Source organism: Lissotriton helveticus, chromosome 2_1 (assembly GCF_964261635.1).
Source record: "Lissotriton helveticus chromosome 2_1, aLisHel1.1, whole genome shotgun sequence".
In the NCBI taxonomy this organism is placed as follows: domain Eukaryota; kingdom Metazoa; phylum Chordata; class Amphibia; order Caudata; family Salamandridae; genus Lissotriton; species Lissotriton helveticus.
In genome coordinates, this window is record NC_136059.1 from 1556817582 (window position 1) to 1556842760 (window position 25179).

The 25179-nt window shown below is 43.9% G+C and overlaps 1 protein-coding gene across 2 annotated transcripts in view; it reads left to right on the forward strand.

Annotated features, from left to right (window-relative positions):
* The first annotated feature begins 12001 nt into the window (after window positions 1-12001).
* The window catches only part of ZBTB5 (zinc finger and BTB domain containing 5), a 181441-nt gene continuing 168263 nt past the window's right edge, over window positions 12002-25179 (forward strand). The window contains exon 1 of one of the 2 annotated variants that reach the window (XM_078676522.1): window positions 12002-12139. The gene's annotated coding sequence lies outside the window, so the exon portion shown is untranslated. The remainder of the gene's footprint in view (window positions 12140-25179) is intronic. The other variant, XM_078676524.1, reaches the window with a different exon arrangement.

The window sequence follows — 25179 nt, forward strand, 5'->3', positions numbered from 1 at the left end:
CTTACGTCTCCGGTCTGCACCATGACCTCACGCATCTGCACGTGCAGGACTTATGACCGGGGCTATTGCATCACAGGTGTCTGCACATGCAGTACTTGCAATGGGGACTGCAGGTCTGGTTACAGCACATACAGCGCTTCACTCTGTATGGAGTAGGCACGGTGCACGCAGCGTGCACAGTGCTTAATTTGTAAAAACAATAAGTGTCAGGGCCCTCGTCAGGAGGCCACTGCAGATTGCACCACCTATTGCCCCTCCCAGCGCTGCCAATAAAAGCACCAGCACCACTGTGTGAAGAGCAGCTGCTGTTTGTGCGTTTTATTGACAACTTCTGTTTCTTCCATTGAGATGAAATACCGCCAGTGCACGGGTCCCTTCATTCTGTGACAAACAATGTCTGCTTTCAGCTGAAGTTGCTTTCCGTTCAGTATTCCGAGGTGCTTTCATCTGCGCCAGTCAGGGTGTTTGCTCTTCACCTGATATATCTAAAGCGCCCTTTCTGTTGGTATAGATGGGGAGTATCCTTGGCGCAACAACACCAACTGTTGCATGGCTATACACTTATAAGGTCCCAAAGGCGTGACCTATTGGCTATGCTAATGCTTGTTATTTTTCAGGTCTGGACTGGGGCTCTTTGTGGGGTGACGCTCCTCCACTCAAATGGAGAAGCCGCCCCTCCGTCATACCCACAGTCGACCAACAACCCCATTTTTCTTACAATGTTCAAAAACAATTAAAACGTCAAAAAGGACTGCCCCCTTTACTAATAGAGGTTTGTATGTTTCAGTCTATTATTGGTGGTCTCTGTAAGAAGGTCTATGGGTACACATATCACTGGTTGGGTAACCTGGTGCTCTTTAAGGTCATCATCTACTATTTACTGTGCTTTGAAAGTTGATATCATTAAATATGTAATGAAAAATGTGCTTTAAAATGCACCATTTTGGTCTGTCTTTTCCCAAAATATTCCCCCCCCCCCCCCAGTAGTGGTAATATGCCAGGACTGCTTTCAATTCCCAGTCCGGCCCTGCCCGTAGTACTCACAAGACAGGCACCTTCTTACATCAGTAGTACGCCCGCTCTTCCAGGGTATGTGACGACCAACCGTCCGTAAATTTCACGGACAGTCTGTAATTTCGGCTGTCTGTCCGTTAAGGATTCTTTAACGGACGCCATTTGTCCGTAATTTTAACCGGGCACCGGTCTCACCACCCGAAAGCCGGCACAGCTTCCACTCACCTCCCTTCTTGACTTGACATGACGCATTCAGGGCTGTTTGCATCTGAATAGATGCCCCTACTCTTGAAGCTGCAGCCCCCACCCCTCACACCTCCAGCCCTTGATGAGCTGGTAAGAGGTGCTTGAAGGTGACTGAGAGGGAGGGGCTGCAGCTTCAGGAGCAGGGGCATCTATTCAGATGCAAACAGCCCTGAATGCGTCATGTCTCTGCAATTTGTGTGAGACATTCCCTTTCTGCCCAGGGCCCCAAACATCCTACAACCGGTCTGGATTACACCGAGGCAGCACGTGGTTAAGAAACTTCGATTCTTCAAACATGAAGTCTTTAATGTTATAAAATAAAGAAATTGCACAATCGCACCCACACTGATGAATAAAGTAAGGAGGACAATCAGTTAAATCAGTTCTCTTGGAGTATCTCCTTTAAGTACTGTACATCACAGTGGGGGATGGCAAAAGTAACATTTTGGAAGGAGAGACTGACTTCTCATTGTCTTGTCCAGGAGGGGGTGAGGAGTCCTACCTGGAAGAGACCAAGATGATACTAGAATACCGAATGCCCACCCCTGTGCCCACCCTGGTGGATCCTGGTCCCCCTCCTGCCCCCCCCCCCACCCCCCAGTGATGACTCCTGTCCCTCCCCATCCCCCCACCTGTGGTGGGTCCAGTCTCTGCCCTGGGTGGCTTCTGTCCCTGTCCAGGAATGGCTCCTGCACCTCAAAAAGGCTCAGCTCAAAATTAATATGAAAAGGTGGGCGAGTGAGTAAGTGAAGGGATGGGTGGATGGCTGGATGAATTAGTGAAAGGGTGAATGGATGAATGAAAGATTGAAGAGATGGATAATAAAAGAGGATTATGGGGACATTAATAAACTTACCTGGAGTGCTGCATAAGGGTCCACGAACGCCGCCACCGCCCGAGAGTCATTCTACGCATTCCATCGCGCCGCCGCCCCGGGACCACAGTTCCCGGAAGCCTCAGCGGCGGCGCGCACCTCTGACCTCGCGCCAGCGCCCGGAGGCGCTTTAAATCGGCGCTGAGGTCGGCGGAGCCTGGGGACATTAATAAACTTACCTGGAGTGCTGCATAAGGGTCCACGAACGCCGCCACCGCCCGAGAGACATTCTACACATTCCATCGCGCGGCCGCCCCGGGACCACAGTTCCCGGAAGCCTCAGCGGCGGCGCGCACCTCTGACCTCGCGCCAGCGCCCGGAGGCGCTTTAAATCGGCGCTGAGGTCGGCGGAGCCTGGGGACATTAATAAACTTACCTGGAGTGCTGCATAAGGGTCCACGAACGCCGCCACCGCCCGAGAGTCATTCTACGCATTCCATCGCGCCGCCGCCCCGGGACCACAGTTCCCGGAAGCCTCAGTGGCGGCGCGCACCTCTGACCTCGCGCCAGCGCCCAGAGGCGCTTTAAATCGGCGCTGAGGTCCGCTCCGCGGGACGCCCGGGGCTAAGCCCGGGCAAAGGGCGGGCCCTCTGTAGCCCTCTAGAGGCCCGAGGAGCCTGGCCTGGGCCATAAACCCTGCCTGACTTTTATTAGCTTGTGGACTGTGGGACATCAAAACTGTAAGTTGGCTATTCATCCATGTTACTTTCTACTGTGAGCCAATAGGTTTTTGACATTTCGAGATTGGCTGTGTTCATTTGCCAATACTTTCTTCAGCTTTACTGTTGGGTATTTTATCGGGCCTGCCATGAATTGCCCAGAGACCAGAAGCATGGCAGCTGCAGGAGTAAAGAAGCTGACTGGTACCCTCGACGATTTTATCGTTCGCACCCATGCCTTAATTGATGAAGGGATTATACTCATGGACAGAAGGGTGTCTCAAGATCTAGCCTTTGCTAGGCGCTCTTCTTTAGGACTTATCGCGCAAGCCTGCACTCCTAATAGTGCATCTGTCCCGAACGCTCTTGTAATGGTACATAAGGAGGGGGACTATAACGCTCTAGGTTGCCAGGAAGGCCTGGAGGCAACCCCTAATCTCTCTTTGCTAGTGGATAGTGGCCCAGCTGAAAATGAGACTGAAAATCTATCCATAGCTAGTGTTTTAAACCAAAGGGGTATGAAAGAGGGAGCAATTCCTAAACAGAAGACTAATAAACAAAAGACCATTAAATCTACCACTCGCAAAGGGAAAAAAGCCCATATTAGCAAGAACCAAGATCCAACTAACTTAGATCCGGCGCCCTTGATTGTGAGCAGCAACCCTGTTGCACATACTAGTGACATTAGGGGAGGGCATCAGGCCAATGTTGGCCTACCATTAAGTCTCCCAGACGAAACTGTCTTAGATAGCAGCTTGGAGGAAATTTTGGAACTAAGTGGTGTAGTAAACAACCAAGTTAGAGGTAGTGAGGACAGTGGTAGCCTGAGTATGGTTAATAATAACATCTTTGAGATGCTAAAAATTCTTCTCGAACCCATTGAGGCCAGGTTATGCTGTTTGGAAACAATACTGAAAAATATACATAAAGATATAAGTGCCCCTAGCTTCACCTTAAATAATAAAGTTCCACAAGTAAAAACTATAACGAACAAGCTACCCGTAGCTGCTAAAAGTGTCCCTACTACTAATCAACCGCCAAAAACTATACCAACACTTAAAACTCCCTCCCCAACGGACAAAATAGTGTCAGTCCCACAAACTCCAAAACCACAACCGGTTAAAGATAACCCAGTAAAAAGGGAGGTGCGTAGAAATATACACTTACCCCCAAAAGCTGCACCATATGTTGTGGTTCTTACTGGAGTCCCTCAACTAGATGCAAAATCAAACGAAAATAATGGGGGACTTGTAAATAAAATTATCCACTGGCTGAATGATAACTAGCCTCTCCCGCCAGCTATCAGAAGTAATATTCTGATGGTTGAAAGGGCTCCATGGATTGGGTATAATAAAAAAAGGGTACACAGCGATTGTGTGGTGATAACATTTGAGAACCCACGCACTGCCGAATATATTACAACGAGGCCCCCAAGAAACCATGGTCTGTGTATTGTGGCCAGGGCACTATCCTATTTTTACCCTGAGGGTGAACACCCGGATAATAGGTGGAGTTGGACTAGGGACAACCGACACCAAGGAGATAATAATGGTCAGGTTTTTGATAGCAACCATTATAACACGCAGTGGGGAGGGAGGAATGAAGATGGTTGGAATGTAGTGAAACATAGAGGGAGGCCTCCTTACCTTCATCCACAAAGTTATGACCCAGGATGGTCTGGCAATCTGCAATTTCCTCCGATCTTTCCGTGTTATAACCGGTTTGACTGTTTGGAAGCGGTGGATTGACTCCCCAGGACAAAAGAAGAGGTTTCTAAGACAACTAAACCTGTAGACTTGGGGTTGATAAACCTTTCGGGGTGTGAGGAGACACTTGAAATCCCAGTGGTGGACGAGATTACACAAGGGAGCCAGGGTAGACAAGCGGGGGTTATTGCAGAAGCTTTACCCATAGAAGAACATTGCAAGGTGGTCTTTTGGAATGTGGCAGGTTTAAAACAGAAAATTTCCAATCCATCCTGGGATGATGTTATTACTGACGTGGGCATACTAGCCCTACAAGAAACTTGGGCCACCGCACCGATACACCTCAATGGCTATAAAACTTATTTTACCCCTGCGGTGGGGGGTGCACATGGAAGACCCAAGGGAGGATTGACTGTGTATATTTCTAACCTGCTAGTTTATGATAAAATCTCCTTTTCCCCTGGATCCAGTTACTATCAGAAAATAGTGATTGACACAAGGATGGGTCCAAAGATTGTTCTTTTGAATTTTTACAATAACTGTTCAAGTAGCATGATTAAGGATGTACTTGTCACTATAACTGCAGACATACAGTATGAATTGGATATTAAAAAAAGGGGTGAAGTTATGGTATTATGGGGGGGTGATTTTAATTGTACTCTGTGTAAAAAGGGTCAGAAGGGTATTTGCGGCCTGATGTTGGAACAGGACATTAACTTGACGCATTTTGAACATACCCTCTTAGGGGACTCATTAAATGAGATGATTTTTAATTTTGATTTTGGGTTTACAAATGAGTTAGCCCACCACACAATGCCATTTGTTCCAACCTTTGTGGGGCGGGGGGCTTCGTCTATTATTGATTTTAGTTTGTGTACACATAGCTCTGCGGGTAGATTGCTTAGCTCTAGTATTATGGACTTACCACTGAGTGACCACTACCCACAGGTAGTAAAAATGGAGAACCTATTTGCTGCACCCGATCATATAGCAGGTTCTAAGCATATGGTACAGGATGTGAAGCTAGGTACCCAAAATGGTTATAGCCTTATATGGAGTAGAGTGGTCCCGGTTGATTTTTTGTCTAAAATACTGAATAAGTGTATGAGTAGCTTTTTGATCTGTTTGAATGAACATGCCGAGAGTAATGAAATCTTAACCCATTTTAAAATTATTTCTACCACAATTAAGGAGGCGTTGTGGGTTGCAAGGAAAAACTCCCTAAAGTCTAATAGGAAATGGTTTGACAAGAAGTGTACTAAAGCCTTAACAAAGCTAAGACAGGCGATTCACAAAAGACCACGGGATGTTACCTTAATTAGAAATTTGAGGAGGGACTATAACATAGTACTGAAGGACAGGAAGGTCTCGATAAAAAGGGAGGCTTGGGACGAATTATGTGCATCGTCACAATCAAAGGATCCGGCTGCTTTTTGGAGGGTTATTAACACCCCCCTCCTATATGAAAAAAAGGCACGCATGGAGGTCGCCGTTCCAGAAGATGAGTGGGTGGCTCACTTTTCCTCCCTTTATAGGGCTGTGGAACCAGTCCTTGATATAGGCCAGGACCCTATGTTGTTAAATTTAGATACATCTAAAGTCTTGGTTGTAACCCTTCCTGAAGTTCTTGCGAGTTTGAAGGCAACTAAAGGGGGTAAGGCGGCTGGACCAGATGGTATACCAGCAGATCTCTATAAGGCCAACACCGAATTATGGTGGCCATTGCTAGTCCAGCTTTTTAATGTTGCTTTGGCAAAAGGTCTAATTCCCACTTGGTTTACCTCGATTATAGTCCCAATCTTCAAGAAAGGTGACAGGCAGAATTGCACGTGCTACAGGCCGATTTCTCTATTGGACTCTTCTATAAAAAATTTGGGGAGAGTGGTTTTAGTTAAGTTGCAAAGCTGGGCAGAAGACAACGGGGTGTTAAGTGATTTTCAATTTGGGTTCCAAAGGGGTTTAGGGACTATAGAACAAGGATTAAATTTGTTTATCCTGCAACAGAAGTATATAAGGGTTAAAAAACAACGTCTATACCTCACTTTTGTTGACTTATCGTCAGCTTTTGACTGTGTGTCACACAGTAAATTGTGGGCGATTATGGCCGAACTGGGGGTAGACAATGCTATTATATGCTTCTTGAGAGATCTATATTCCGGGGCCACTGCAAGTGTCCGATATGGGAAAGATGGAGAATGCAGTAGACAATTTGGGATTGGTCGGGGTGTACGCCAAGGGTGCGTTTTAGCCCCCTTTTTATTTTTGTTATATATAAATGGTCTGGAGAATTGCCTCGTGCAGGAGGGTAGGGACATGCCTATGGTGGGTGGGAGGCCTGTCCCTGCCCTGATGTATGCTGACGATGCTGTTCTGATGGCACGCACCCCAATGGCACTACAAACTCTGGTTACATCTTTTAACAGTTTCATGCTTGGCTTAGACTTGAACATTAATTGTTCCAAAACTTTGTCTATGTATTGTGGGTCAAAAACAAGCAAGCATCTGAAGCCAATTTTTATAAATTCCAATCCCTTAGAAAAGACCTCCACCTTCCCATATCTGGGAATTTTGTTCCATGAAAGCGGCTCATGGACTACAGCAATTTATGCTAGATCTCTGTTATTTTCCAAAACTATCATGGCCCTACAATGTTTTATGAAAAAATTAGGAAAAAAACCCATAAAGGAAATTTTAACTATTTATAAGGCGACTTGTTTAGCTGTAGCCACCTATGGATCGGGTTTGTGGGGTTACTCAAATATTAGTTCAATTCAGACTATGGAAAATAAGTTTTTATGCCACATTTTGTCCGTGCCTGAAAGTACTGCGACTATGATATGCCATGCTGAATTAGGAATGCTTTATGTTACCGATACGATTAAGATTCAGCCAATCCTTCTTTGGCACAGGGTTTGGACAAATGATGAATGTGTGGTTAACCGGGCCATTCTAAAGGACATTTTAGTATTGGACAACATTAATGACTTTAAATGGATTTGCTATGTCAGAAACTTCCTCGAAGAATTAAGCTGTCCCCAATACTTCGAGGATCCGTTATCAATGGCATACATATCAAGAAGAGACCTGAAAAATGTGTGTATTGCCTATCTCAGGGACAAAAGATATTTAGAGGAGGCGAGGAAAAAGACTGTTTCTGCCCACCAGGATATTTTATGTGGAGAGAAATTACAGCCATATTTATCATTGTATATGTCCAATCATGAACGTTTCCTTTTAACCCGGTTTAGACTTAACATTGTTTTTAGGTTATTATCTTTTCCTGTAATGAATTGTTGGTCAAAAGATCTATGTTTTTGTCCATGTGATGATGTGTCCCCACAATCTGATATACATATTTTATTCTTTTGTAAATTTTATACTTTTTTCCGAAAGAAACTTATCATCCCTATTCTTAAAGATTTAAACGTATACAGATGTCGCTTAGCGTTTTTAGAGTGCCAGAAAATGGAAACTGTTTTTATGGTAGCTTCACTTGCTGAATTTTTTAAATCAGCTTTTAAGTGTCGTAAATCGATTCAAATGAATTAATTTTTATGTTGCTGCATATATGTACTTAATTTTGGTGCTTTTTTCTGTGTGATCTTATATAATGATTACTTGACCCCTTTGTAAATTGTATCTTTTCATGCTACTTTTATGGTTATTATTTGTTTTTTTAACCGAATAAAGTATTTTGAATCTGAATCTGAATCTGAATGGATTCATGAGTGAGTGGTGGAAGGATGGAAGGGAGAAAGGGTAAATAGCTGGATGTATGGGTGGAAGGGTAGCTGGATGGGTAAAAGGGTGGATGGATGAGTGAAAGGATGGATGAGTAAAAAGGTGGATGAGTGAGTGAGTGGGTGGGTGGATGGATGAGTGAAATGATGGATGGATTGATGAATTGATAAGTGCAAGGGTGAATAGATGGACAGATGAGTGAAAGGGTGGATGTAAGGATGGATGAGTGAGTGGAAGGGAGGGTAGATGGACTAAAGGATGAATAGATGAGTGAAGGAGTGAAAGGATAAATGGATGAGAGAAAGGAAGGGTGAGTGATAGGGTCAATGGATGGATTCATGAATGGATGAGTAGATGGATGGGATGGTGGATGGATGGAAGGAAGGATTGCTAAGTGAAAGGGACGATGGAGAGAGAAAGGGAGGATGATGGATGACTGAAAGGGTGGATGGGTGGAAGGATGAGTGACTGGGTGGATGGATGAGTAAGGGAAAGGATGGCTGGATGGGTGAAAGGGTAAATGGCTGGATGGATTAGTGAATGGATGGATGGGTAGAAGAGTGGATGGATGAGTGTAGAGGTGGCTAGGGTGAAAGGGTGGATGGATGGATAAAGGATGGATGAAGGGATGAATGAGTGAAAGGATAGATGGAAGGATACATGATGGATAGGTTTGAAAATGGTTGAATAGGGGGAGGAGCCAAGATGGCGACCGGGACGGTCGATTAAACCCTCGGCTCCTGAAACCATCGCCTCCACCGCATCTATCCTGCCAGCGCTCCTGCATGAAAACGGCACGAACGTGTGTCCGATCCCCTCCGACGCCCGGCGGTGAAACTCTGAAGCCTCTACCTGAAAGCTAGCGGTAGCGCCGCTCGAATACGTCCTGAGGCCTGTTGTGGACTTGAGGCCGGGACCTCTAGTTGAAATCCAGGCCGGCCGCTGAGTGAACAATAGCGGATGACTGCGGCGATTGGGTGCCGGCCGGAGCACCTCCACCTGGAATTGGCCGATTTTCGAGCTGTGCCTCCGCTGGACGAGCGGCGAGGCACGGGGTGTTCTGGCTACTTTTGGGCGCATCTCTCTGCTATCCACACGGCTTGCCCGATCACAGTGGCGGCTTGTATTTAGCCTGGCGATCGGCCGGCGACTCCCACCCTATTGTTTGCTTTCACACCCGATGGGACACTTTGCCCTGCGGACAGCTCTCGAGGTTCTGACTTCCTCTGCCACTACCGTGGCCCTACGCATTTCTCCCGGCCTGAGACGGTGGGACCGTGCAGAGTACTGTGATGGATATGGATATCGACAGCCGAGAGGAGACTACATCCCGAGTACATTCTGGACGGCTGCAGCGGACTGCTGTAGTTGGGGTGAGGCACAATAGAGACGGCCGATATGGTGACCTGATGTCGGCTGTTGCTGACCTCCGCAGTGCAATGGAATATTCTGCTCGGGATCTTGCCGACAAAGTTGATGCGCTTGGTTCTTTAATGGGGAGTCTGCGGCGGGCTGGACAGGCAGAGCACAGCTTCACACCGCGTCTCCTGCCTCTCCATTGCAAGATGGCGGCCCCGGGTGCCATTGTTGAGGCTCTTTGTCCGATTGTGCCCCTTGCTGCGGAACTTCTACATCCAGACCACGCGGTGGATCCTGAGCCGGACTTGCGATTGAAGCGCCCGCTCCGATCCTTGCCCCCTTCGTATTTGGAGTCGCCGCTGCTGCCGTTGGTGGACTTTGTGTCTTCCTTCTCTGACCCAACTCTGTCACATGCCACCCTGCCTATCTGCTTTCGATCCTGGTTGGAATCCCCGGAGCGCCTTGAGGCGGCCGTGGCTGATGCCCGGTTGCTTAATGTTGGTGTTTTTGGACTGAGGATTTTGCCCGTGCTCCATAATGCGAAGTTGGTACCCTTTCTGTCGTCTCTGGGATCACCGGTTTTTCTTCTGTGCGACACGTCTGGGTTTCCATACCACTGTGACACTTCTGGACTACCGCACACGTCTTCCTCACTTGCATTGATGTGCAGTGGCGGTAAGGAAAGAACGGGACAGGGATGACCGCTTCTTCTTGCGGACTGGCAGATTCATCGTTATTGACCGTGGCAACTGGGTGGCATGCTGTTTTCTCCGATGGTGCGATGTCTTGACTTTGTGCTTTACACCGTTTTACTGCGAACTGTTTCTTACCGCCGGACTATTCACTTTGGGTTAATATTGTGTTTGCGGGAGGGTGTAGTGGAGGGACGGCTTCCTGTTGGATTTTCCTAGTTTGCAGTGGTGGGGAAGGGAGAGTGGGTCGGGGATGTGCGCTTGTGATCATGATTTGGTGGTTTCCTTGTTGCTGCCCTGGACGGGTGGGTTGTGGATGGCTGCACTTGATTATGCTGCGGGCTGCCTTTGTGCTTTTACTTTCTTTTGGCCGTTAGGCCTGTCATCGCCGGACACTATATTTTGCGCTGTTATTGGCCATACGGGAGGGTGGAGCCGAGGGACGGATAGTGGACTCCTCCCCGCTTTCCTTAGTTTATAGGAGCTTTAGATTAGGTTCTTTATCTTACTCTCTATATTTCGGGACTCCTTTTATTGGGCGACAGGCACGCTGCAAGGGGGGGGTAGGCCGTAGCCTCTGCAGGGGTGCAGGGTGGATTGGGGGGGGGGTTTGTTTTTATTTTTGGTTCTATGGGCCTTCTATTCTTTTTCTTTTTCTTCTTTTCTGGGGTTAGACGTTTATCTTCTAGGTGGTGCGCGGCGAATCTGGCTGCTTGTTACATTGTGCATTTGACTATCCTGATCGTACTTGGCCGGTTCCAATCTGTTGTGCTGTAATATCCTGTTCCCGTCTATCCTTCAGAAAAAACCTTTAAAATTTAGACCTCATTATTCCTGTATCAGATCCTTTGCGCTTATTGTGTTGCAATGTACTGTATCTGTGAGCACTTTGGGCTCTTTACTAAGCTGTATTTGCGAATTTCTGTCAATAAAGGTCTTTAAAAAAAAAAATGGTTGAATATGTTTGGATATGGCTGGGCTTACTTATATACTATTGCGCGACCTCTGAAGTGTCTGTAAAACTTATCCAATTGTCCTGAATTTTGGCCTCCTGTCCTGAATTTTTACACTCACCGTCCTGTTGGTCACCCTATCTATCCAAATACAATTAACATTGCAACACGTGCCTGTGTGACACCTTCGGTCTTATTATTTAGCGAACAGCACTTTGCATATAGACGTGCGTTATCTTTCAACGTAGTAAATATGGGCTTTTTAAAAGTCCCACCTTGCAAAAAGCTGAAGGCTAACAGCCATGACTGACTGAAAGAACTATCTATATGTGACCTGGGACCACTTTTCTGCTCCTGTGTGAGGTGGCAGCGTTCAGCACTAAGCAACGTAGAGCTAGCTTATCCACTTCAGCAATCAGTTGTCAAAGATGTTGGCCGTCACTACGTATATCGCTGGTTCTTACTCTTCCTCCACCCCTGCGCCCCCTCCTCTACGCCTCTTTGACGGCGAGAGGGGGCGGCGGAAGGAACACTCGTACAAAGATCCTTTCAGGACGCGGCTGGCTAGACAGGGACGGACCTGAGTGAAAACGAGGCGTGAAACGCATCTACCCCCTCAGCGCCGGTATTCCTCGTTCTTTTCTGCATTGTTGATGATGGCTGTAGATCAGGTCGCCGCGCTACAGTGGCTCCTGGGGCGAGGCGGTCCTCTAGTCCGTTCGGCTGCCGCCTTCCACCCTGGTCTCAGCAGTAGCCCCCCTCCCACCCCTATTGTCCGTTTATTGTAAACTGGAGACTCGTCTGGCACCGACGTCACTTCCGGCCGTCTTGGCGGCGCAGGAGGGAGGCCGCTGTCTGGTGGTGCAAATGGGAGTAAGACCCGCGCCCGGAGCAGGTGAGAAACGAGGGCGTTCTAGGGCCGGGGTAAGAGCGACACTGTTTTTCGGAAACTGGGCACAGTCCCCCTTGCCCTCGGCGATAAAAGGGGTTATAACCGGAGTTCCTGCTCCCCTTTAGAGCCGTAACGCTAGCTCACACTCCACTGTAAAAGCCCCCTTTCCTGCGAATCTTGATCGTCCACATGCAGAGAGAGTTGAGCTGCCAGAATTGCCTGCCCAGCAGTGACAACTGCCCTTGGTGCATCCCTTGTTTACCCCCTGCAGCTGTCAACCTACTTACTGTACGCCCCAGTGCCACATTTTATACAGACCAGCACAAATCTTCAGCCGTACATGTGTAATATAAGATTAACGTCAATAGCTCCACGTTTCCATCCTGTTATCCACTGCCTTACTTACTTCCCTTTCCTCAAACTGTCACTCATGCAAACCCGAACCAGGATGGCATCCTGTCTTCTGTGACTTACCTTTCACTGGTCTCCTCTGGCCTTACAACTCGCCAGTGTTTCATGTGCAACCTTTGCGGAAATTACCAGCCTTAACCTTGCTTGTGAGTGTGATAGATGCGTGTCTTGCTGTCTCGTTTAATCTTGTGAGCCCCTGAAAAACCTTGCATGTCGTTAATGTTACTTGTATTCCATAAGTGAGCATTTCGACTAGAAATGCCGCACATATCTATTTGCCTCATGTGTGGTCTCTGGAAATTGGATGACGTGACAACAGATTCAGAGTAAGGCACTCTGCCTATACAGCCGGTGGGTCCTTGACTGGTCCAAAGTTTCTCTCTGACATCATCACGGTATAGTTCCTGCATGCCCCGTAGGAAGGGACCTGCTCCTAGTCCAGCGTTTTAAGAAAGCTTTTTGCACAGGGAGAGCTTTTGGTGTTGTGGGTTCACAGTGCGCTGCTTGACCAACTTGGACCATTGACTGATAATGTCCTGTGTTTCCCCCTTTATACACCTCTTGAAACCCATATCTTCTGATAACCATATCCCCTGGTTTTGCTACTCCCCATGTAGTCCCAGCTGATTTGACGTCCTTGCTCAAAGATGCCTCTAATGAATGATGCTTAACTTGTTTTATGATTGCTGGAAACCATCTTATCTCCACTACATACTTATATATCTGTCATTACCATTGTATATATTCAGTGTGTTGTAATCCTCTATAATGCCTGACCAATTTTGTACAGCAAAGGATAGGTTTAGGTCTTGCCAAGGCAGTGCATGCACTGTCTTTTTCGAGACGTGGTGTATATACAATATGGGCTTGAAGCACCACCCATCTTTTTAATTGGTTCCTTTTACTGTACTTTGTAAATATCTGCGTTTGTATGGTGAATATGCTTAGCAGTCCCTCCTTTTCGTCTTTTGTAACCCCTGTTACATGTATCATTCCACCTGTCCCCTTATAGCTACTGCTAAAGGAACTTTTTTTGTACTTGTCTAAGAGCAGTTCACACAAGGGAGCGCTCTGTTTTCACTCCGCTAAACCTTTGGGCAAACAGTGCCGTAATTTTTATTTCGTTGCATTTGCTGTTCATGTGAAGACCGAGATCAAATGGTGGTTTCTCTGAGGGCGCTTGTTTATTTTTCTTTACCTACATTTGATCTGTCCTCTTCCTATTGCCCACACACCCTAGCAATCTGCTGCCTGCTTGTTTCCTCAGTCTCTGCATTTATGGAAAGGCGGGTACAGGCTCCCGGATTTTCATACACATCAAGCAGCAATGAATAATTCACAATGGTTATTTCAAAAACACTTTGACACTCCAATCTAGAGTCTGATTCGCTGATTGCGAACACATTAGATTTCGTCACGAGAGAAGCATAGAGCATAACAATTGGAACTGCAGGTATCTTAGTTTGATTACAATTTCCTATTAAAATAGCAAAATAAAGCCACCTTCTACGGAAGCCAAACTCTTTTACCACCCTGTGACAGCCTGGTGTGACTGCAACGAGCTGGCCAGATGGTACAGCAATTTGATCTCTTTGGAAGTCATGCGAAGAAAATGCGTTTTGCTCACTTCATGATTTATTTTAGTTTCCGTGAAATCTTTGGAAACTATTAATTCATCTTACACCTTTTACATTGGTGTCACTTTGGATAATATATTTATTAATAAAAAGCAGGCTATAATTTTTTTTAACCATTGCATTGCAGCACAATCGATTTGTTTATAAAGTGTTGTATAGCGCGAACATGACCCTAGTGGCTATCAGAGCACTTTACATGATGAAAAGTACGGTATCAATTGGACTGGTAAACAAAAGACACATGCATGAATGACAAACATATATGAAAGTAAATGTAGTAAAACGCTGGATCTCAATTATAGTCAGTAATAAGATGGTCAAACATCTAAAACGTGCAGTGATGTTTGTAGTTTCAAAAATGTTATCAGAAGTACATTAAACAAGGTAAAATAAAAAGTAAAGCGGCGTATCACTCACAAGCCTTTCCTCAAGTGGTTGAGTTACATCTGTGAAAAAATGTATAGTGTGGGGTTAGCGTTATACTGGGTGTTTAGCGCGGGAAAGCTTCAAAAAGGGGCATCAGCCCATCCGCTGGTGAAAAACGAACCTGATGGGTTGGGGATTTAAATCCGTGAAGAAATCTTCTGTAACAACAGCGCGGGCGAGTTGCCGGCGGTGCTTTGGTATGTTGTGAAAGTTCCGATCACGTGAGCATAAACATGGTCAAAAGACTATCGAAAACTTCAATGGGAATGTTAAGCGGGAGGGGGCTTCAGGTAAAACGTGAGGTTGAAAAACAAAGATGCGTTACTGGAATGGGGGTGAAAAAATTAGTATGAAAAAATAGGGAAAGCTGTGGGATGGTTCAGAAATGATTGTAGTAAAGAAATGATCAAAAGTAAAAATAACGCTGGCGGGACTCGAACTTTCAGGTGGCCATGTTGGTTGCGGGGAAGCTCTATGTGTAGAGCTAATCTGGGAATGGGTAATGTGTTTGTATTTGGTAGTGTCTAGTGGTAGATGGATCTAGCACAGTACAGTCATGAGAACAATAATTATGTTTATAAGTAACATGCCAGTTCAATTCTTTCATTTAAACCTGCCGGTTTCTGGGTAGACAGTCTATGAATCCAAAAGTTCTCTCTTTTGAGGAGGTGTTTGGTGTTGTCTCTCCCCTCTATTCTCTGGGCTGTCTCAAGTATGATGAACTTGATTTGGGAAACGTTGTGGTTTGCTTCTGTGAAGTGCGCTGATAATGCTGACTTCATGTTTTTCAATCGTATGTTAGATTTATGTTCTGTTAGGCGCACTTTTATTCGACGTTCTGTTTTCCCGACGTACATCTTGCCACATGGGCATCTTATTCCATAGATCAAGTTGCTAGTGTCACATGTAGCATTTACCTTTAGTTTTATAGGATGACCTTTCATTGGGTGGTTAATGGTGTTACCTCTTATTATACTGTTGCAGTTGCCGCAATTTAAACAGGGTTTAGTTCCTGAGTATGTGATGGTTTCAGAAGGCTTGCTCTGTAGAATCTCACCAATATTCCTACCTCTAGTAAATGCAAATAGTGGTGGAGTGCTAAAAGATTGTTTGAAGTCTGGTTCCATGTTTAATATTGGCCAATGCTTCAGAATCACTTTTTTGAATTTCTTGCTGGCTGTTGAAAATTTTGAGACTGCCACAGTTCGCTGTTGTAGAGGTTTGCTTCTAGGTGTTAAAAGTGTTGTTCTATCTATTTTTTCGATCCTTGTTTTGGTGTCTTCCATTAATGTTTGAGGGTACCCTCTGTTGATGAATTTTTTGGTGGTTTCCTTAAGTCTTATGTTGAGAGTGTTTTCCTCTGAGGTAATTCTTTTGACTCTGGCCATCTGAGAGAAAGGTAAATTTCTTATCAAGTTGGGTTCATGAAAACTTGAGTATGATAACATGTTGGTTTGACATATAGGTCTGTAGAGAAACCCTGTGGGGTTGTAGTAACTTTAACATCCAGAAAGTTCACCGTAGTATCTGACATTTCCCAGGTAAGTTGGATTCGTGGGTCTATTCTATTGAACTCGGTTAATTCGGTTTGCAGTTTTTCTTCTGTGTTTGTCCAAATGATGAATAAATCATCAATGTATCTGATGATCATTTTCAGATTGTCCGTCCATTCTTTTTTGGTCAAGATATGTTGATTTTCATACCATTGCATGAAAATGTTAGCATACACGGGTGCTGCAGAATTGCCCATGGCCATCCCTGTCAGTTGTTGGTACCATGATTCTTTGACTTTAAAATAACTTTGGTAGAGGGTGAAGTACATCAGTTCCATTAGAAAGGTCTGGAGGTCCTGGTCTAATTCTGTGTTCATAAGTGCTGCTTCCATAGCTTCAATCCCCATGTTATGGGGTATGCTAGTATAGAGGCTACGCACATCTGCTGTGCAGAGTATGATTTTGTCTTGTGGGTCCCATTTCACTTGTTGTAATTTCAACAGGAATTGTGAGGTGTCCTTTACATAAGTTTGCATTGCTTGTACTGTGGGTTGTAGATATTTATCAAGTAGTTGGCCTATTGGTTCATGAAGGCTCCCACATGTCGATACTATGGGTCTCATCGGTGGATCGATGGTATTTTTATGTATTTTCGGTACCATCCGGAGGGTTGGACTTTTAGGGTTTGAAGTTATGAGAAAATTTCTTGTCCTGTCTGTGATGGTTCCTTGTTTATGAGCCCTATCGATGATTGTCCTTAATGTTTTGGAATATTCTTGTGTCGGGTTGTGATCCAATTTGCTGTATGTGTTAGTATCATTGATGTGTTCCATCACTTTGTTGACATACATGTTTTTGTTCATGATGACAATTGCACCTCCTTTGTCCGCTTTGGTGAATATAATATTGTCATTAGATGCAAGTTTGTGTAGTGTGTCCAGGTCTTTTTGCGTAGTATTTCTATGCTTGGGTTTGGTATGTTTAAACTTGCTTAGGTCTTGTTTGACTAGGTTCTCAAATAAGTCTAATGTTTTATGGCTTGTGGGTGCTTGAAAAGTACTTAATGGTCTTAACCCTAATAGTTGATCCTTCTCTTGTTGTGGTTGTTCTGGTACAATGTTGTCAAAGAAGTGTCTTAGTCTTAATTTACGCATTAATTTGAAAAAACTGACTTCCAGTTCCAAGTGGTCTGTGGTTGTCGTCGGTACGAAAGATGTTCCCTTTTGAAGCAATCCTAATTCGTATGTGTTGAGGTGATGGTCGCTGATGTTGATCACTAGTTGTTCTATGTCTGATTCCTTTTGGGTCTCTTCTCTTTCTCCTTGTCTTTGAGTATCCCTGTGGTACTCCGTGTGTTCGGTGGCTCTCTTTCCTTTTCCTTTTCTTTTCCCTCTCCGGGGTCTCCTTTTTGGGCTTGGCCCTGTTCTAAAAAAGGATTGGTTTCAGTTGTTGCGCTGGTGGTAGGGTGTTCAGCTGTGTCTTTGTCTTGTGGTTGTTGAGTGGGCTGTGCCCTTCGTGGTTTTTGGCTGGAGTCACTACCCGTTGATGAAGTGTCCGTGTTGGATTGGTATGGACGGTTCCTCCTTTTTTGGGCGTAGATGTCTGCCCATGTGTAGACTTCACCAAGTCTGTAATCAAGGGTATCCCTCTTGAATTTACGAATTTTGCGTTCGTTAATCTCCCTGGAGTGTCGGTCTATTTGATTTTTTTATGTCATCCAAGGTTGTTTTTAATTCCTCTTCAGTCAACATTCTGGATAATTCAGTTGATACTTCTTGAATTTCATTATTCAGATCTTCCAATATTGTAGACAGTTCTTGTATTATAAGTAGAATCAGGTCTAGTGAGCATTTATTTAAAATTTCATACCAACGTTCCTGAAATTTCTTTGAATGTTTGCAGAGGGATGGTTTCAGTGAAATTCTGAGGCCTCGTGGTATCCGTTGATTACGGTGATATTTTATGAGGGTACTGGCATGTAATTGTTGGTTAGTTTTCCTTTTTGAAAGGTACAGTAACTGTCTCACATTCTGCTCTTTGGACCGAGCTGTGGTATCCTGTGCTAGTTCCTCCCTGATAAGAGAATAGATTTGATCCACATCTTTTGCTTCAAATGCAAAGGTGGAGGCTCTGGCCTCAGTGCTTTTAGATATATCTTCGTAATTGCTCATTATGAAAACGTTCGTTGGGCTGGTAAATGCGTGCTACCTGTCCCCGGGGACTCCAGTCTTTTGGAACAATAATAGAATGTTGGGTAGATGCACAGCTGTGATTATAACAATGTTTGTTGAGGTTGGAAATGTTTTTATGGTGCTCCTAAAAGTGACGACGAGGGTCCAACGTCGTCTCGTTAATGCTTAAATGTGAAATCGGATGGTATCCAATATCATCCTTTTAAGGCACACATGTTGGTTGTCTTTCCCATTGAGGGAAAAAGTACTTTCACTCAATTCAGTTTCAGTTGAATATATAAATGATTTAATGAAATTAATCTTCTTTCATATTTGTCAACTTCTTTACATATTTCATTTGGATTAGGATCCAATGCATTTCAGGCAATGTCATTATATGGTATCCAATGCATTTCGGGCACTTTACTCATGCCCTTCATCAGGGAGTCGACACTGAAAACATAATGTAATACTGGTTTGTCAAATGGTAAGAAACAAAGAATAAAACATGTTCACGGTAATTCATTTCATACAGTAATGGCTATACTTCGTATACATCTAAAACGTGCAGTGATGTTTGTAGTTTCAAAAATGTTATCAGAAGTACATTAAACAAGGTAAAATAAAAAGTAAAGTGGCGTATCACTCACAAGCCTTTCCTCAAGTGGTTGAGTTACATCTGTGAAAAAATGTATAGTGTGGGGTTAGCGTTATGCTGGGTGTTTAGCGCGGGAAAGCTTCAAAAAGGGGCATCAGCCCATCCGCTGGTGAAAAACTAACCTGATGGGTTGGGGATTTAAATCCGTGAAGAAATCTTCTGTAACAACAGCGCGGGCGAGTTGCCGGCGGTGCTTTGGTATGTTGTGAAAGTTCCGATCACGTGAGCATAAACATGGTCAAAAGACTATCGAAAACTTCAATGGGAATGTTAAGCGGGAGGGGGCTTCAGGTAAAACGTGAGGTTGAAAAACAAAGATGCGTTACTGGAATGGGGGTGAAAAAATTAGTATGAAAAAATAGGGAAAGCTGTGGGATGGTTCAGAAATGATTGTAGTAAAGAAATGATCAAAAGTAAAAACAACGCTGGCGGGACTCGAACTTTCAGGTGGCCATGTTGGTTGCGGGGAAGCTCTATGTGTAGAGCTAATCTGGGAATGGGTAATGTGTTTGTATTTGGTAGTGTCTAGTGGTAGATGGATCTAGCACATTGTAAGCACAGTACAGTCATGAGAACAATAATTATGTTTATAAGTAACATGCCAGTTCAATTCTTTCATTTAAACCTGCCGGTTTCTGGGTAGACAGTCTATGAATCCAAAAGTTCTCTCTTTTGAGGAGGTGTTTGGTGTTGTCTCTCCCCTCTATTCTCTGGGCTGTCTCAAGTATGATGAACTTGATTTGGGAAACGTTGTGGTTTGCTTCTGTGAAGTGCGCTGATAATGCTGACTTCATGTTTTTCAATCGTATGTTAGATTTATGTTCTGTTAGGCGCACTTTTATTCGACGTTCTGTTTTCCCGACGTACATCTTGCCACATGGGCATCTTATTCCATAGATCAAGTTGCTAGTGTCACATGTAGCATTTACCTTTAGTTTTATAGGATGACCTTTCATTGGGTGGTTAATGGTGTTACCTCTTATTATACTGTTGCAGTTGCCGCAATTTAAACAGGGTTTAGTTCCTGAGTATGTGATGGTTTCAGAAGGCTTGCTCTGTAGAATCTCACCAATATTCCTAGCTCTAGTAAATGCAAATAGTGGTGGAGCGCTAAAAGATTGTTTGAAGTCTGGTTCCATGTTTAATATTGGCCAATGCTTCAGAATAACTTTTTTGAATTTCTTGCTGCCTATTTCTATAAGCACAGATATATTGTCTTAGGGTAAAAACTTAGTCAGCCGAAGAGATTTTGCTTCTTTTTTGAAGGAGGCGGTAGAGGAGATTAGGCGAACGTCCAGTGCTAGAGAGTCTATATCTTAGGTGCAACAACCGAGAATGTTCTGGCGCCCATTTTCTTTTTCTGGGTTTGTTGGGGTTTTAGAAGCATGGTGTGCGCACTTCGCGAGGGTCTGCAGCCCCCTGAGTTTTCTAGTTTTTGAGCAACATATTTGGAGGTATTGAAATGTAGCGCTTTATGTGTCGTGCATCCAATTTTTTTATTGGATTCTTGCTTCACGGTGGCCAGTTAATGGATTTTAGGGCTGGGGAGGAATATGTCACCTTACCTTGCATGCTTTTTTTATGCATGCCATTACAACGCAGTCAGTACAACAACGGCGTTGTAACAACGCATGCTATCACTCCGCAAGTCGGAACGACGACTTGCTCTGGGGGGGCGGGGCGCTGGATGGTGGAATAGTATAATTTGCTATTCCAACTCCAGTCTGTGCAACAGTAGGGAAGGTGTTGGATTTTAAATCCAACACCTTCTGACCCCTAGAGCAAGTCGTTGTTCCAACTTCCGGAGTAATGGCATGTGTTGTAACAACGCGGTTGTTGTAACAACCATGTTGTAATGGCATGCGGTGTTCCGGTTTCCACGAGGGAGATGTATGTATTTCTTTTTGTACCGGCGACATGTCTGGCTGCCGTGTTGAGGGAGGCTCTTAGCGGGGCCAACTTGTATCAAGGTAAGCCACATAGTGTGGCACTACCATAATCCAGTCTGGGCAATGCAAGAGTTCGAACCGCTTGTTTTAGGTCTTCATGTGGAAGGCAGGGTTTAAGTTTCAGCAGAATGCTCAGTTGGTAATTAGCTTCTTTGGTGGCTACGCTAATGTGATGCTGCATATTCAAGCGTTTGTCTAATGTAATACCCAAGGAACTAGCAGCCTATGATGTGAGGAGAGCAGTTGAGGGCTGTAATATGTTTCAACCAAAGATATATCTTGGAGATGTTATCGGGCGGTGAGATGAGAATGAATTCGATTTTGGCAGCGTTGAGTTTGAGATGGTTATCCGTGAGCCAGAGATGTGTATTTTGCAAGGTGGAATTGAGGGATATAATGTCCTCTGGGGAGGCATTTTTAAATACAGTAAGTCTCATCAGCATACATATGATAATGGATGTTTGCAGATTCTAAGGGGTTTTCCAGTGGTTCCAGGAATAAGTTGAAGAGAATGGGTGAGAGCAGATCCCTGTGGAAGAGTGATCGTGTGAGGCTTAGACAGAGATTGGTTCATTTTGACTCAATGGGATCTGTTTTGGAGGAATGAGGAAAACCATTGCAATATGACCCCTGATAAGCCCGTTTGTTCCAGTAGCTTCAGTAGACTATCATGTTTGACCGTGTCAAAGGCGGACGATAAGTCAAGCAGTATCTGAAGGCATGATTCATTTCGATCCAGCATTTTTAGTTATGTCATCCACATCATGAGTAAGTGCAGATTCAGTGCTGTGACCTTGACGGAAACCTGATTGGTGTTGGTCAAGGAGTTGATAGTTGTCTATGTGATTGCAGAGTTGGATCTGGACACATTTTTCAAAGAACTTTGCAAGAGTAGGGATGTTGGAGATGGGTCGGAAGTTAATAGGATCAGAGCAGTCGGCGTTGTTTTTTTTTTTTTAACATGGGGGTTACTTGTCCTGGTTTTAGGCAATCGCTATAGTCCCTTGACGTTAGTGAGGCATTTACAATCTTAGTCCACAGGGGAAGAATACATGCTTTGATCTCTTTGAATATGGACGGAGGTAGAGGGTAAGTGAAGTGATTAGATGGGTTTAATAATGAAAGAATGTTGTAAATGTCATTGTTTTTGGAGGGGTGCCTTGATGGGTCACTCCCTTCAGTATACTTGTAGGTGTATGAGAAACTGAATGAGGCAGCCGGTAGTAGTTCATTCGCTAGTTGTAGTTCGTTCTCTATCTTTGTGTTTTTTTCCATGAAGAAGGCAGCCAGTTTTTCGCAGTTTGGAAGGGTGGTGGATCAAAAGTCTAACGGGTTTGATACGTTGCATGATTGCTGCTTGACTATTTCGAATAGTTTTTTTGGGGCCTATTTCTGGCTTGGTCAGGCTGTGCTCTAAAGAAATTAGCTTTCACTTGTCTTATTCTTCTGTTGTATGTGTTCTTCGTTGATCTTAAGCGTTTTAGAAGTTCCATGGAATGGGAAGATCTCCAGAGTCTTTCTGCTATTCTTAGATTGCGTCTTTCGGTGTTCAACTTGTCGTTGAACCAGGACTTTGAGTTTTTATTGGACATATTTTTTTGTTGAAGGGGAGCGACAGTCCATAACTTCCAATATGGAAGTATTGTAGATGTCTGTGAGGTCGTTGACATCATCCATGTTGATCTGTGGAATCAAGGTATTATTGCAAAGGGTAGTTAGTTCATTGTGGTTTATATTATGAAATTCCTTTTCCAATGTTTTATTTTCTTCGGTTGCCCATTCTTTGGGATCACCCTTAGATTGATGAGGAAGGTGATGCATCCAGTCACGGGGATAATGGACTCCAAGGAGATATTGTCCGTCTTTGAGATTATAAGGTCCTTGTGAGTTGGCCTGTCACAAATTCGGGACAACTCATGGTTTAATAGGAAGGCCTTTAGGCTATTCACTGATTGGTCATTCAGGTAGTTCCAGGGTAGGCTAAAGTCTCCCAGGAAGATCTGGGGCCCTTGAAGACTGTCATTCATTGTGATGACTTCCATAATTTGTTTGATGAGCAGTGAGATATCGCCTGGATGGTGATAGAAGGCATGTATATTACAAATGGATTTATTTTTGCAAGAGACATTGATGCTAAGCTATTCGCATGTAGTTAGAGCGATTGTTTTCGATTGGAATTATGATGGTGTTGGGGTAGATGCATGCATGGGTCTATCCTGTCGGATGAACTTGTGACTAGGGGGGACAAGTAGGTATATAATGGGATGAGATGAGCTGTTTAACCACGTTTCCGTGAGGATAACTATATCAAACTTATGTGAGAGGATTAGGTTGTATCAGTATTTGTGCATTTATATTTCAATGTGCACTGCTTATTAAAGGAAGCACATTTGATATATATTCTGGACAGATCCACTTATTGTTGGCTCTTATGTATTTATGTAGTTACACATTTCCTTAATTGTGTGTTTAATTGTACAGCCATGTACCCCTGTGACACAGATATTTTATTTTTCCTGTGGCGCCAAAGAAACCTTGGAATTGAGGGAAAGCTTATTAACCATTTTAACACTTAACCTGTCAATATTGGATTTCTGAGATTCTTGTGTTATGTATCCATTCCATTCCATTACTGAACTCCTGGCAATTGCTTTGAGTGGGGCATGTACATCTTTACAATTCACTAACTTAGATTGAGTAGCTTCTGAAAACCCAGTGCTAAACATCTAACTGAAAGTATCTTAACTTAAATCACAATTGGCCTATTTACGTTGTTTACTTGCCCCTGTTATTGTATGTCATGTGCTGCTAAAAAGACATAGTTAAACTGTGGGGCGTATGTGAGGTAGTTCAGTTGGTTAGTGCACTTGATGCAAAAGTCATTATGCAACCTGTAAGCTACAGGGAGGAATTCCTTAGATAGAACGACAGAAGCTCTCAACTGGGAATATACTGAAACTGCCATCTGCCTTACAGCACCATCTTACTCCTTGACCATGAGGTAAACTGCCAATGCCAAACAAAATATATTTACACAGTCTCAACAGGTATAGGGTTTCAAGTCGTCTGTGTGGCGCCTGACCTTTTGAAGTCCCTGCTGTGTTTTCACTGTAGAGTCAATCAGTGGCTATTAATCACTTGCATTTTAACTCCCCGAACCTGCCTCCCGCAGACGTTCATGCATTCTTCCCAGGTCAAATGGAGTTGGCAACAGCACACTGAATAATTAAACTCCACTACATAATTCTCCATGACACAAAATATCATTCCACATATTTTCACTCCATGACATTCAGTCCCACTCCACATTTTTCCAATGCGCTCAATACCACATAATTACTATCCACATAATTCATCTGAACACCATGCCATGTAAGCCCACTACACCAATCCTCGCCACACCACACAGATCCACTCCACACCAAGCCACAATTAACAATTCCATTCCAAACCATATAATTCCACTCCACACCATAACATATTGGAAAAAAACATTTACAACACTAATCGCTCTAGCTGTCATTTTACTTTCTTTTGTAAAGCACATACTTTTGCCTTAGGACGGCTGTTTCAATTACAAATCCTGCATAAAATCCGGTTTGGGGGTCACTTTGTAGGCATTATCTGTTCATTTTTCTAAACTTAATATTTTAGGTTATTTGGAAAAAACTTTAAAAGGTTTACTTTAGTTAAACACAATACACACATACAACATTTACAATTTTTTATAGCTACTATTGGTGTGTGGGAGAGGGGTTAGTGCATTTTAACTCTTTTTTTTTTTTTTTTATTATAACTTTTCAACTTGCTCCATAGCAGCCATGCTTCTCTACAACATAGCTCAATGACATTGGCAAAGCCAATAGCTCTGGATAATCACTTTTAACGTCCCAAAGGCAAAACCTATTGGCTATGCCAATGCTTGTTTTATTATGGTACCACTTAGCGTTGGTTGACTTGATTGGTGGTCTCTCGTTTTTCCTCTTTACAGCACTCTTAAATCCAGTTAGGTCACGTTTGCGCTTTACTAGGCAAAATATAAGTGTCAGCCTACCTTATAATCTAAAGCTAGAAATAGGTGATAGCCTAAAGAAGATGAAATGGTTGAGGCTGTAGGGCACACATATAGTGTGTGTAACAGACTACAGCACTTTTTTTCAGGATTCTGGAATAGTAGTATGGGAAACCGTTGCAGAGGTTGTTACAGTAATATTAAGTATGATCAGTGACTTAGAAAAGTGAAAGTTGAGGTGAGAATTGAAGATGTGTAATAAAAAAATGCAGCAAACTAACAGTAA